Below are 13,465 nucleotides of genomic sequence, written 5' to 3' on the forward strand. Positions count from 1 at the left end.
CTACTATTTTACTAAGATGTGTGATACAATCTAAAAAAAAAGAATAACACAAGTAATTTTCCACTATTGTATCAGCAGCTTCTGTTAGGGATTAATAGCAGACAGTTTACTTAGTAAACTGTTTGTTTTAACCTGCAATAAATTCATAGGAGTATGAATGTACACAAAGAATAAAACTGCTTAAGAAACCAAATTAATTGTAAAAGTATCTCACACTTTTGATCTTTGTGTTTTCAGATGGTAATATGCCATGTACTGCCAATTTTGAGAATTCAAAACACAAAAGCCAGTCCCCAAAAAAACATAACAATGACTTTAATATACATTTATTTCTGTTGTTGCTTGCTTTCATTTCCTTTTTTACGCTTCAGAGCACACTCAAAAAACACACTTAACAAATTTAAGGAACTTGTTCCTATGAGAATAAAATTTAAGGGTGAAAAAAAAGGTCCAGCAAACTAGCAGTTAAGAGATAACATTAAAAACAGTAGTGAATTATCCCAAAAGGGAAGAGAAACAGGAAGAGTACTGTAAGACTAAATGGTTACATCAGAAGCTTGTTAATACTTTGCAAATCAAAGAGGAGTCATACAAAATTGAAAGCAATGGCATTGCTGTGGAATAGTAAAATGTAATAGCTAAAATATGTAGGAACAAATTAAAAAAAAAAAAAAAAAAAAATCAATGGCTCTTTTCACCCTGCTATTTAAAACAAAAATTTTTTGACCCAATTTTCCATACAGATACAGTTCAATAACAAGTCAGTAAGAGCCATCTTTCAGAAAAGAAGAGGAATAGGCTGAATGAAGTATAAGTATATTGAGATGTGAATTTTAAAATATTTTTAAAGTGCAAATAATTGAAATCAACAGGGCTTGGTGGAGATCACCATAAAGCAAAAGCTTTCTGGTGATTTCTCAGCTCCCACATCTGACCACATTTTCTTTCTTGAAACAAAGGTAAGTCATTTAAGAAGATTTCCATTCAATTTTCTCAGGAGGAGGAAAAGTGAAGATTAAGGAATGAGTATGAAAAATGTAATATACACATGAAATATCCTTATTTTAATATGTTCAAAGCAGTCTCAAATCTATTACCCAAGCAGCCCAAGATATTAAGTTTGAGCAGTGCTTTGACAAAAGTTGTCTCCCTTACAGTTTTCCCCCAATAATAGCTAAGTAAAATATATGCCACATTATTTGTCCTTTAACATTATTGTATTTTTTTCTACAAAATCTTATTTTAATACTGTAATTTGAGAGCATATCAAGCTATATTACCACTCAAAGTATTTAAGGAAAATGGTAGGAAACAGTTTTTCAAACTACAAATTGAGGGATTTGGTTAATACAGAATGTCATTGACTTCAAAAACAAATGCATAAAAATCAATCAGACAAATTCATGGAAGAAAAAGTCTGACATAGTTGCTAGGTTCAAGAGACCCTGTAGGTCACAACTACAGAATTTTGGAACAGTACCCCAGGAAAAATATCCCTATCTATTTAATTCTGTCTTAGAAACTAGTGGGTGTATTTTTGAAATATAATAAACTACCACATTTTGCATTCATTTAATACTCCAGGCATAAGCAGTCAAATAAAATGAAAAACATTATTTTCTAATCTGACACAGGCAAGCAGCAGCCAGATATTATACATAATTCATGCCTTTTGAGTCTTCAAACTCTGAGTGTTTTAATACCGAGGTAGAATTTATTATTATTTTTTTTTTAGACATCTCTACCGATGTAATAAACTCCAAAATACTGACAAAAAATAATATGGATTTGTTCAATTAATATTATTTTTGCTCAAGTCACTTAGGTAAAACAAAGAATAATCTGGTAAAGCAGCTATTTGTATTAATACTATGTATATGACATTTATAGCACAGCATGTGGCTGTACAAAGTGAACATGGCTATAGGACTTGAAACATTTTAAAGATTAGAGAGCTGTCAATCAATCCTAGTCTGTGGGGAAAAATATTTTTATTTAAAAAAAAAAAAAAAGCTACATGGGTAGAATGAGTGATTAATAGACATCCCGTAATACTTTATTAAAAAAAAAAAAAAAAAAAAAAAAAAAAAAAAAAAAGCCCTTAATACTTTATGAATTAAATAAACAAAACAAAACCAAAAGCATATAACATTTAAAATATTCGTTTTAAAAGAATAGTTGTGGAGGTGTTGTTTGTTTGTTTGTTTGTTTATTTACATATTTAAGTTAATCACACCTATGTGTCATTGAAAAGAATGAAACTTTGCAGCACTCAGCACACGGTGTCAGGATGCTCTCTGGAACCCTCAATTCCCTCGAGGGAGCTGTGATATTGTTACATTCTCCATTCATCACATTACTTCCAGTCAACCCACTTCAGTCATCTAGATAGACTTCTGTGTTCTCTAGCATTACCCTTCCTACCTTAACCTCAGAACTGCACTAATCACAGCTATGTGACTTCTTGGCCAAACAGGCAGACAGACCTTCTGTTCATGCTAAATATCATGCCAATGTATTCTCCATAGCACTGTGGCTAGCACTCTTACCTTATTCTCCCAAGGCTATTTATGCATTTTATGATGATCACTCATTCAACTTAAAACAGAAATAATCCCACAAGACGTTCATTCCTTCTGGCCACTCAGGCTATTAGCTTAGACATCTAGAGACAAACACTGAACATTTTTCTAATGTTCACATGAAGAACTGAATCTCTGACCAGTGCTCTGCCAAAACTGCAAATGAAAAAAAAAAAAAAAAGGTTGTTACCTTGGGGATTTTCAGTGTAGGTTTGTCATTTGCTGTGTATGTGATACTTACACTTCAGATATGTGTGAAATATGAGTAAAATATGAGTAGGTATTAGCCATAATCCTTTTGGTTATTAATATTTTTTAAACCTTTTTCTTTTGATCAAAAAGATTTCAAATGTGCTATGCTACAAATAAACCAGCCTCATTCCTGACCTTATCATTCTTCCATTTGACAGTCACCACTCTGATAGATCAACCCAACTAATGATTGTGGGTATAATATTGCTATAGGGAAGCAATGTACTCATTTTTTCAGGCTTGAAGGAAGTCTTCTTTAAACCCAATGACTCAAAAAGTAAACAACACCTGAATAGGTTTTTCTCAAGTTTTCCTTAACTACCCATCTTGATTTGAAATTGGATACCTGAGGTTGTATTAAACAAGCAAACAGCAACAATTATAAGTCTCTATATAAAATTCAACTTTTGTAATTCTGAAATACACATAAAAGATAATATTTCTACCATGATTTCTGTAAATGGATCACAACACCACATCAAAAGAAACAGATCTATAATTTCTAGGCTATGTAGGACATTAACATTCTCCTTTTGACCACCTAGAAGCTGCCTCTGTTGAAGACAAAACTCCCAGATGGGTATAGCTCAAAAGGCTTAAATTAAAGTGATGAAGCTCTTGTCATTCTTTCCCTTCATTCACTTACTGAATGAAATAATTTCCCCCATAATGTAGCTCTGTTTATCTCCTATTTTACTTTCCCTTTCTCATGTAAAATTGCTAAGTTCACTTTTATATTTTTGGAAGCTGCAGAATCAATGGCACAGAAGGGAAAAACAGTGACTGTGCCAATATATAGGGACTGTTAGAAAAATAAAACATAATTAAATGCTCCTTTTGTGCCTTTCTTTTTTTTTTTTTTTTTTTTTTTTTTTTTTTTTTTTTTCCCAGATACAGGTGTTACTACTTCTATTTCTTTCTTTCTTTCTCCTTTTTCCTGTGTTTTCCTATTCCTTAGTCCATCCTTCCTCCTTTTCATTTACCTAACCTCCCTCTAATTGTTTTTCCTGTTGAACCTAACATTTAAATGTCTGTTTTTCCTCATCAGCTCCAGTAAGAGGATATACCAAACAAAAACCCCACACTTCCTTTGGGAGATGACTAACCACAGGGGATGGATTTTCACTAACACACTATGTTAGTGAAGAGTGGGAAAAAGTGCCTCTTCCTCCCACTGAGTGTATTCAGGCTGCTCATATCACAAATGTGGCTCTGAGAGTGGTTCAGTCCCCATACAGTTCCCTTTGTCTGCAGGCATGCAGACGCAGGTGGAAGCATTCACTTGGCAGAGTTTGGTCTTTTTCCTTCAACAGTCTTCCACCCCAGCCCACAGATGAGGCTGGCTGCAGAGGCAGAAGCAGACTGATTTGGGCAAGAAGTGGAGGAAGCACCCTTTTATGCTGATGCCACCTATCTTGGCTGCTCCTATCTCCAGATTCCTTTAGTCAAAGTCAAAGGGAGACTCAAGCATGGTAGGCATGTGAAACAAGTGGGTCTGAACTCATCCCTTACATTCATCCCCTCCTCCAGTGCTCCTTCATTGGAAAAGTAAGGCTATAGATAAAGCTAAACCAAATTGAACCAATTAAACCAAAAGGCTTCAGTCCATTTTCACATCTCTTCAATTTCTATCTCCTTTGTAAGCAAAGGTTGCTATATGGTATTCACTTGACACTACAGAGGACTAGACAAATCCTTAGACTTAGTAGCCCTGAAAATTGTTATTTACAGTTTGCATTTGGATGTATCGAAGATAAAGATTTTTATGGTGGGTAATTCAGCCCTCTGCTTACTATGGATAGTGTGGCCAGCAAGCGTTGCTTCGCAATCACCCTCACTGCAGTTGTATAATGTTACCAGTTTGGATACTTTCTCTGAATGGTAACATTAAAAGAAGATTCTCAGTTATGTATTTTTGCTTATTAGAGTCATTCAGCACAAAAGGAGGTGTACAGAAACTGGAGAAGGTAAGGGGCAATGCTTAAGGGCTTATTTTCTTTCTAAAATGTATGCAGATGACAAGCCATTACAAAAGAACTGAATGGCAACATACACTGAGCAGGAGATGTGTACCTGAGGAAAAGACATCAGGCAATATGCATGTGTCCATGCTGCACTAGCACAGCAACCAGCCACAACCCAGAAAGTACAGCTATGCTTGCAGTGATTTTCTCAAAAACAACCAAGTCCCCTTAGGCAGTACAAAGTACTGGAAAATAACTTTGATGCAACCTACCTGATGGTCATGGAAAATTAAAACACCAGAGTTCCCTTTGTTTGAAAAAAAGTGACCTGCTTTTTAAAGGAAATATCATATGTCCAAGACTCCCTACGTTTTACACACATTGTGTTGTCTCTGTCCCCACTGGTACCCAGGAACGGTTACTGTGACTGGAGAATGGCAGAAGCACAGTTTTCTTCATTGTGCAGCCTCTACGGTCTTTGTGGTTTATCTCAGCACTGTCAGCACCCCCAGCTGTGTATAAAACACACCTTTTCTTGTGATCTTCACCTTGAACTCTCTGAAATTAGCACTCATCCTGATCTGGTAAATTCACTACATACAAAATGGCTTGTGAATAGCCCAACAGACATCTAATTGCAGTCTTAAAGATTTCAAAAGAGATCAGTGAAAAGGCAACAACTACCATTTTCATTCTGCTTCAAATTCTTTAGCAGCATTGGTAACTGCACAGAAACACCTGGGGATGTCTATTTTTAGAAGAGAAATAGAGAATACATAGAAACAGAATTGTTAGTCTCTCTGCTTAGCACACGCACACAAATGCAGGAAAGAAGGAAAAACATATTATTTACCCTGTACATTTCATCAATTATTTTGAAATAACAACAAAACAATTAATTTTAAATAAATTCATAGATTCCTGACCAGTCTGAATTGAAACTACTCATATGTGGAAAGCAGCCCTACCTTTTTATATGTAGCATCAAGCTTTTTTGTTAGCTTAACTAACATTACTACTCCTTTATGTAAGGAATCCTTTTCAGAATTTGGGTTTTTTATTGAAAAGAATGCAAAAATACCTTTTTTTACTGCTAAAAAAAAAAAAAAAAAAAGTTAAATATAAGCTCCAGAAATTAAGGTAAAATGACAGTGTATGACAGTGTGCAATCAGTTAAGAGGGGAAACCAATGGAGAGACTTTCTAAAGTATGTTTAGAAACATAGACACCTATTGTACTGCAGTCATTAATGATCAGATCCACTGGAAGTCATGTTAGTCATGTTGACATGATTGTGAGACTGTTCCTGAGACATAAGTCTGCCTGTTATGCTAGTCTGAGAGAAAGATAGCATCAGTATACAGATGTATGCTGCTAACCTGTAAAAAGTGGAGCAAGCTGATATCACATGGAGAGAGGAAAAAAAATCTTGAATGGAAAAGTTAGTAAGAAGCAAATGAAAAATAAATACAATCATATGTGCTTGGAGTCATAAACTCCACACATATCTAAGACAGTCAAGAGAAGAAATGTCTTATTGCTATATACCATTCATTTTCACAAGAAGGGCATATGAAGATTAGGTCTGCTTAGCCTCTTTAATTTAGTCTGCAAGAAAATACAATACTAGACTATAATAGCATAACACACAAGTTCTTGGGATCAAATGCAGTGAAATACACTGCATTATTCAAATGACTAGGCGTTAATGAAAGGTGTGTGTATTGTACCTCTTTGTAGACAAGAGAAGACTTTCTTCCAAACATTTCATTCCTGAGACAGAAAACATCTTTGTTAGAATATATATGCATGAGCACATGCACCATATGCTTTGAAAATGATTTTTTTTGCTTGTTAGATAGTTCAATTTTTGATCAAAGATGACTTTATAAGGTGTTAGATGGTACGATTTCATTTGAAAGCAAGTATTTATTTTATCCCACCTATCTGTTCCTTCTTCTTTTCCTTACACAACAAATAGTACGTGGTACAACAGCCTTTCACTAGAAGCAGGTGTACTTCTACAGCCTTTAAAAGGTAAGTTTACCTCTGCAAGTAAAAGTGGGTGAACTGTTTGGCATGAAGGGGCATTTTCTCACACTGAACCCTGAAAGAAAATACGATGTTCTTCACAGGCAGCCTATTAATCTTGACCAAGAGAGATTTAGGAGTTAATGATCCACATAACAGTTCTCCTGAGTAGGCACAGGACAGTGCTGTACTGCCCATGCAGCAAGGTCTTCAGACATGTGCTGTGCTGCAGAAAAACCTCAGCCACAGGATAACCCCAGCCAGCAAACTGCAACAGAGATGGCTGAAGGGCCTCATGGCCTTGCCTCCATCTAAAAAAGCAGCAAGAATTTCTCATGAGAACATCCCTTAGGAATAGAGTTGTTTCCTTGTGAGGAAATTATAAAATAGATCGAATGACCAAAAGGAAAGTTTATCTTCCAAAGCAGACAGTATCTGCTCTGCATGATGTGCTGCAGGAAAATCCATCCGGGCTGCAAACAATGCTGCTTAAATACAGGGTGCCAAGTACCTGAAGGGACATTAAGATTTACTCACTATCTATATTCTTTTTCTATATTCTTTTTCTAATTCTGGTTTATTACGGCAGCTATCTTATCAAGCCATTTGCTGTTGGGCCCTTCTTGCTGAGACAGAGAAAGCGCCCTATCTGACCCCAGTACAGAACAGGCAGGTACCTGGCATGAGGAGACAGGACTGCCCAGTGAAGCTTTTCTTCTGCATTTGATTCTTTCCAAATCCTGTCTGAATCAGAAAATGTGTACATATTTGCCATCGCCAGCAGATCAGACTAGAATAGGTTCAAGTTCAGATCTCAAAATAAATGATAATTCTTGATACTTCCATGCAAGTTTATAATTAATAATCCATAAGCTGTAATCATACACATGCTTACATAAGATTTCGCACAGAATTATTTTTTTTTAATGAAATAACCTTACGTAAATGTTCAAATGTTTCAATGATTGAGGTCTGAATTTCTTGCAATACCGTATATTTGACAGTTGAATTAAGGCAAATCTGCTGTCTTCCCTGTCTTATGTCTTTGTTTCCTTATACATATCAGTGGAGCAGAGCAGATTTCTGCAAACATGGTGAGTAATCAGAGAAAATTAGGAAGACATAATGGAGTATCTGAGAAGAGAGAAAGATGGTGGAGACACAGTAATATAAGCATATTTACAGTCAGAGACTTCCTTAAATCCATCCTTTTGTTAGTCAAAGTGTAAGATATTGGTGTAAATATTCCTTCTTAAATTTGATGAAAACATGAGGGTATGGATATTGAGCACTGTTATTTGTGGATCAACGGTCAACCAGATTTGCAAAAAGTAAGCTTGGAGACAAATATTTTCAAGGTGTTAAAATAAAGTCTCCACTCAGGCCTCCTTCTAATTATTTATCATTATTTGTTAGTGTTACTAATTCTTTGTTCTTTGCTTTAATTCAGTGTTCTGTCTTGAGAACTCACAGAAATTCAGGCTGGTTTTCAACGAAGTGGTACATCACGAGACATTTTGAATAATATATGATAATGGATTCATTTCAGGAACTGGCAGAATTCCATACAACCATAGTAAGACTGATTGAATAGTATTTCCAGAAATTATATACATTTTGAGAATTCTGAACATATAAAATGCTAGATATAATTACCAAATTGCTATACACAGATCGTTTTAAAACTGTTAGGTGAATTTTTCAGGTGAGGTTTTGCATATGTCAAAACTGAGGGCATACATGTAGTTACTTGCCCACTCTTCACATTGGTCATACATAATCTACATATTCTGATCATTTGTTTAAGTGTCCTATAGTGGTTACACAGATACAGGCAAGAAGACTGGTAAGATTGTCCTCCTGTACTGTTCTGTCCTTCCTTATTTTCTCCGACTAATAAACCGCATGAGAAGTAAACTACAGATTTATTTTTTTTATATAGAGTATTTATAGTTCAGACAGTTAGATTATTTGATGAAATTGCATCCAGGAGAGAATGTGTACAGGAGGAAACATCTCTATTAAGATGCAAACTCTGCAGTGAAAGTATTTAAGAATCATGTAGCAGCTGTGACAGTGCCAGACGTAATTAAACTAAGGATCTAAAAATAAAAAAGTGCATGGTGATGCATCCCATAGTTGATTTTCCTTCCAGCTGGTAATTATGCAAATTAATCCTAATAATTGGTACTTAGACTGGAATCTTTCTATTACATACTCATAGTAATAACAAAGATTCAAACAACCTGTGTTTTGCTTCTGCAAAGGTTTCCATATACAGTTAAGCTTCAGACAATGTGGGCTTCAGCTCCTGTACGGTTTTGTAATGACGTTATGAACTAGATGATGCCAAGGATGTCAAGTGCCAGCTGCTAGGGAAGGCAGAAAAGTCACTTCTCTTGCTCATATTACCTCTGTGGGTTAGCAGTCTCTTGGCTTCCTTTTGTTTGACACATTCAAAATCTTCATTTAAGGCAGGTGAGGCTGTGCTTGCCCTATAGTTTGTAGTGTGCAAAGGTAGTTATATCAGTTAATATTTTGGAGTTACTTTTCATAGGACTTTAAGATATAATCACAGAGAGATATAAAACCTGTTTTTACCAAAACAGTTTCACACTGAATACTGCTTCTGTGTCACCTGTAAATAGCAATCCTAATATTATAGTTAGATCTAAGGTCATTCTTTTTCTTTTTCTTTTTTTTTTTCTCTTTTTTTTTTTCACCTGCTTAAGAAAATTTATGTTTTCTGGGTCTGAAAATACATATACATCATACTAGTCAGGAGATGAAAAATATTCAGAATGTGATTATTCAGATTTTGTGCCTAAAAAAATAAAATTGACCAGGAACAGAAATCTCAGATTAGTATTCTTTGGAAAACTTGTCTGAGATGTCAATACTAAACTATGTTTGAGCAAAGTTGTTTCAACACTTTGAAAGTTACAAATATTTAAATTCAGAAGTTTCACACAAGCACATTCAAGTTTTTAAATGGACTTGAAGTTTATACTTATTAACTGTGCTCTATCAAATACGTACATAGAAGGGTAACTTCTACAATATTTCTTTTCAGAGACTTACTAATATGCAATTATACTTGGTCTATTGAGTACTGCAGAATTTGGTTCCATAGCTTCCTTAGATTTTACAAACATTCAACATTTTTTCTCTTCTTTCCAATGGCAATGATCTTGGAAAGAAGTTGGTTTTGTTTGTTTGTTTGTTTTTGTTTTATATTTTCATATTTACAGATGGAAGATCCCCCCCAATGATAATTATTTTCAAAATAATTAGTCAATATATGAAAAGTGATGAATACTTTCAAAGAGGTAGCCAATCTCTTTTAATTATCAGTGTTTCCAACAGCACAAGCATGTCTGTGCTTCACTACGAGAATATTTCTCAATATATTATATGATTCATTTGTACCCAACTTACATTGAACTTGTCTGAGACAGTCAAGTTTATCAAAATACAAAAGGGGACAAAAGGGAGAGAAAAGTAAACCCTTCCTCACAGTTAATGTGTGCAAGACTATGCCTTAAATACAAGTGCTAGTAGAACACGTAAAGGAGAAAGACAAAAGGAACAGTATCAGATCACCAGGACAGACTGGCATTCACACAAGTGCTCTAAAGAAACTGAAGGATATTGCTTTGTGACTAATTGCAAAATCTCTTTTTAACAAACCAAGTATCAGAGAACTGCAAAATGGCCATTATGACACTGCCTTTTTAAAAAGCTCACAAGGGAGATACAGAAGAGAAACTACACAACGGTAAGCCTGACTTCTGCTTTGAGGAAGTTGCTGGAAGCCATCACAATAAGTAAAACTGATGAGAGAATGGATAAATTATTTACACTGGGGAAAAATCAGCATGGTTATTGTGTGACTTCTCTTGACACATGAATCCATTGGCATTCTTTGAAGGAATTAGCAACTGTTCATCAGAAAGGTCCTGCTGATTCAGTCTATCTTGACTCCCGAACTATATCACTATGTATCATCCACACTTACCCTACAGTTGTAGTGCCTCTGTCTCAAAATGTATAGAGTAAAACTTGAAGATGTTCACAGATCATATCAAAGTTTTGGCACATCTTCCATATTAGGACTGCTAGCTCAATTAGGATAGTTAATCCTGGAAAAAAAAAATAAAAAAAAATAATATATATATATATGTATAAATGACTGACAGGACATTTCATAGAAGAGAGGGTTAATGCAGAAGAGTTCCTTACTATCTATCTGAACATGTGAACAGAGGGACTTATAAAACCAGCAGTATTATTGGTGGTAGTAGTATAAAACTACCATTCAGAACAAACAGAACAATGTATTCATCATACGCTGTGTAACTAAGCCACACTGCATTCTTAAATTTTTAGCAAGTATGGGTCACTGACTGATTCTAGATTCCTCTGAAAAAAATATCCTGATTGCATTGAGCAAACATTGCTTCACAGTATTTGTATGCAAAGGGAATTAATGAAGATTGCACTGACAACCTTCAGATTTCTAAATATTTAAGTGCTTAACTTTGCAAATAATCTTTTTAAAGTAGTCTCTACCATAGGCCTAATAGCTCTGCCACTCTGTGAGGCGGTACAGATTGACCCAGATATGATGGCAAAGGGCAGTACTGTGGTGCATGAGAAACATACATCTGTGTCCAACACTCCTGCAGCGTCCAAACACAGTTTTTGTCATCCACAGAACTGATCCATTTGTAACTTTCATTATGCATGAAAGCTTCTGTCAGCTGAACTGCTGCTGGAATTTGAGTTGATCCAGCAGTACATGGGAGCCAGCACTGCCTCAGAGCATCTACATGGTATTAGCACCTGTGAGTGTGGAAATATTATGAAGATAATTTTATGATCTACTTAACCAGCATGTCTGAACAGCTTTGTTTGTCAAGTAACCCGCTGATTAATAAGAAATAGTACTGTAGCTGCTTAGAATTATGTATTTATAGAATGATGACTAAAACTCTTCAAGTTTATCTTCTATAAAACACATGGAAGTGGGACATTAAAACTATACATTCTTTCTTTCTTAGTGGAGCTTAAATATTCTGTCTTCAGAGTATAAAAACATTTAATATTTTACTCTTAAAATAGGAGTAGGATGCACGGTCCTGGTAACATGCTGGGAATTTTTAAGGTTACCATGGGTGCTTCTCGTTGCCTGTCATGAGGACTTTCCCATAATGATGAAATCAGTAATAAAGATACCTACCATGTATCTCCAGCAAAAGACATCTCTTATTTTTCCTTAGGAAACTGCTGACTCAGCTGGTTTCTACTGCACAAGAATCATGATTAACGTGTGGTTCATTCCGTCGGTGCTGGCATGATTATTTCATGGCCTAACATAAAACTGTATTTTTTTCCCCTAACTTTTCCTAAATTCCTACAATTTATCTATTCTTAAGTAAATGAAACAAGTAAATGAAGGAAGGTTTGCTGCTACACAGAACCAAGCTTTACAGAAGCATCTCGATTTTCTGTATTTTTCTCAAAATTTGCCACTTATATCAGTCATGTGGCTACACTCATGGGGTTTTTAATTTAGGCAGTTTTCAAAGATTCTTACAGAATACTATGTGGAGTAAAAGACCATGTTGTCTTGAAATTTGCATTGAGCATTCAAATATTGCCACCACCAGTGAACTATGATGACAGACTTTTAGGAGGAAAGAAAACCTAGAGTAGAGAAGATAAGGACTGTAGCCATTTGACCTTGCTGCTACCAACACACTAGTTTAAACAGAGCTATGCCTGACTTTCCCTGTGGTTTGTTTTGTCATTGTTGTTGTTTTTTCATGAAAACAATGAAATGTCAGAATTTCTAAATTTACATCCTTTACATGAAATCATCTATTTGTGTTGATGCTTACACAACTTGCTAAAATTTGTTTAAAAAAATGTTTTTGCATTATTTGCTTTATTGTATTATTGTATTATACTTTATTATGTACTGATATATGAGACAAGATTTGTACATTTTCATTTAAGAATGTAAAAGCTAGACACTTAATCTAAGTCAGTACCTCTAGATTCAATTTATAATCAGCGGGAGAAAACAGTTAACTCTAAAGGGTGAGTTATCTTAAGTATCTAAAGTAAGTTAGCTAAAGTTAGAGAGGAGGGTGTCTTTCTCAGGTGACAAGGACATGAGGAAACAGCCTCCAGTTGTGCCAGGCAAAGTTTTTATTGGTCATCAGGAAGAATTCCTTTATGCAGAGGGTGGTCAAGCTTTGGAAGGGGCTGCTCAAGGAGTGGTGGCATCCCCATCCCTGGGAAGTATTCAAGAAACATGTGGATGTGGCACCAAGGGACATGGTTTAGTGGTGAGATTCAGTAGGTCAAGGTGATGTTTGGATTTGATCTTGATGTTTTTTTCCAAACTAGATGTTTCTACAGCTCTCTGTGATTCTATGAATTGCCTCAAGCACTATCTTCAATGTGACTTCAGATGCCTGAGATGAATCTTACAGTGTCCAAAGTCATGTCCTTTCCAAAAAGCACACTATATTTTTCTGCTATATTTACTCAAATTTCACAGAAATTAAGGTTAATATGGAATTAATTATTATTGTATGTACTGGAGTACAAGCATGCTGAAATGAA

This window comes from Anas platyrhynchos, chromosome Z, assembly GCF_047663525.1.
Source record: "Anas platyrhynchos isolate ZD024472 breed Pekin duck chromosome Z, IASCAAS_PekinDuck_T2T, whole genome shotgun sequence".
Lineage (NCBI taxonomy): Eukaryota > Metazoa > Chordata > Aves > Anseriformes > Anatidae > Anas > Anas platyrhynchos.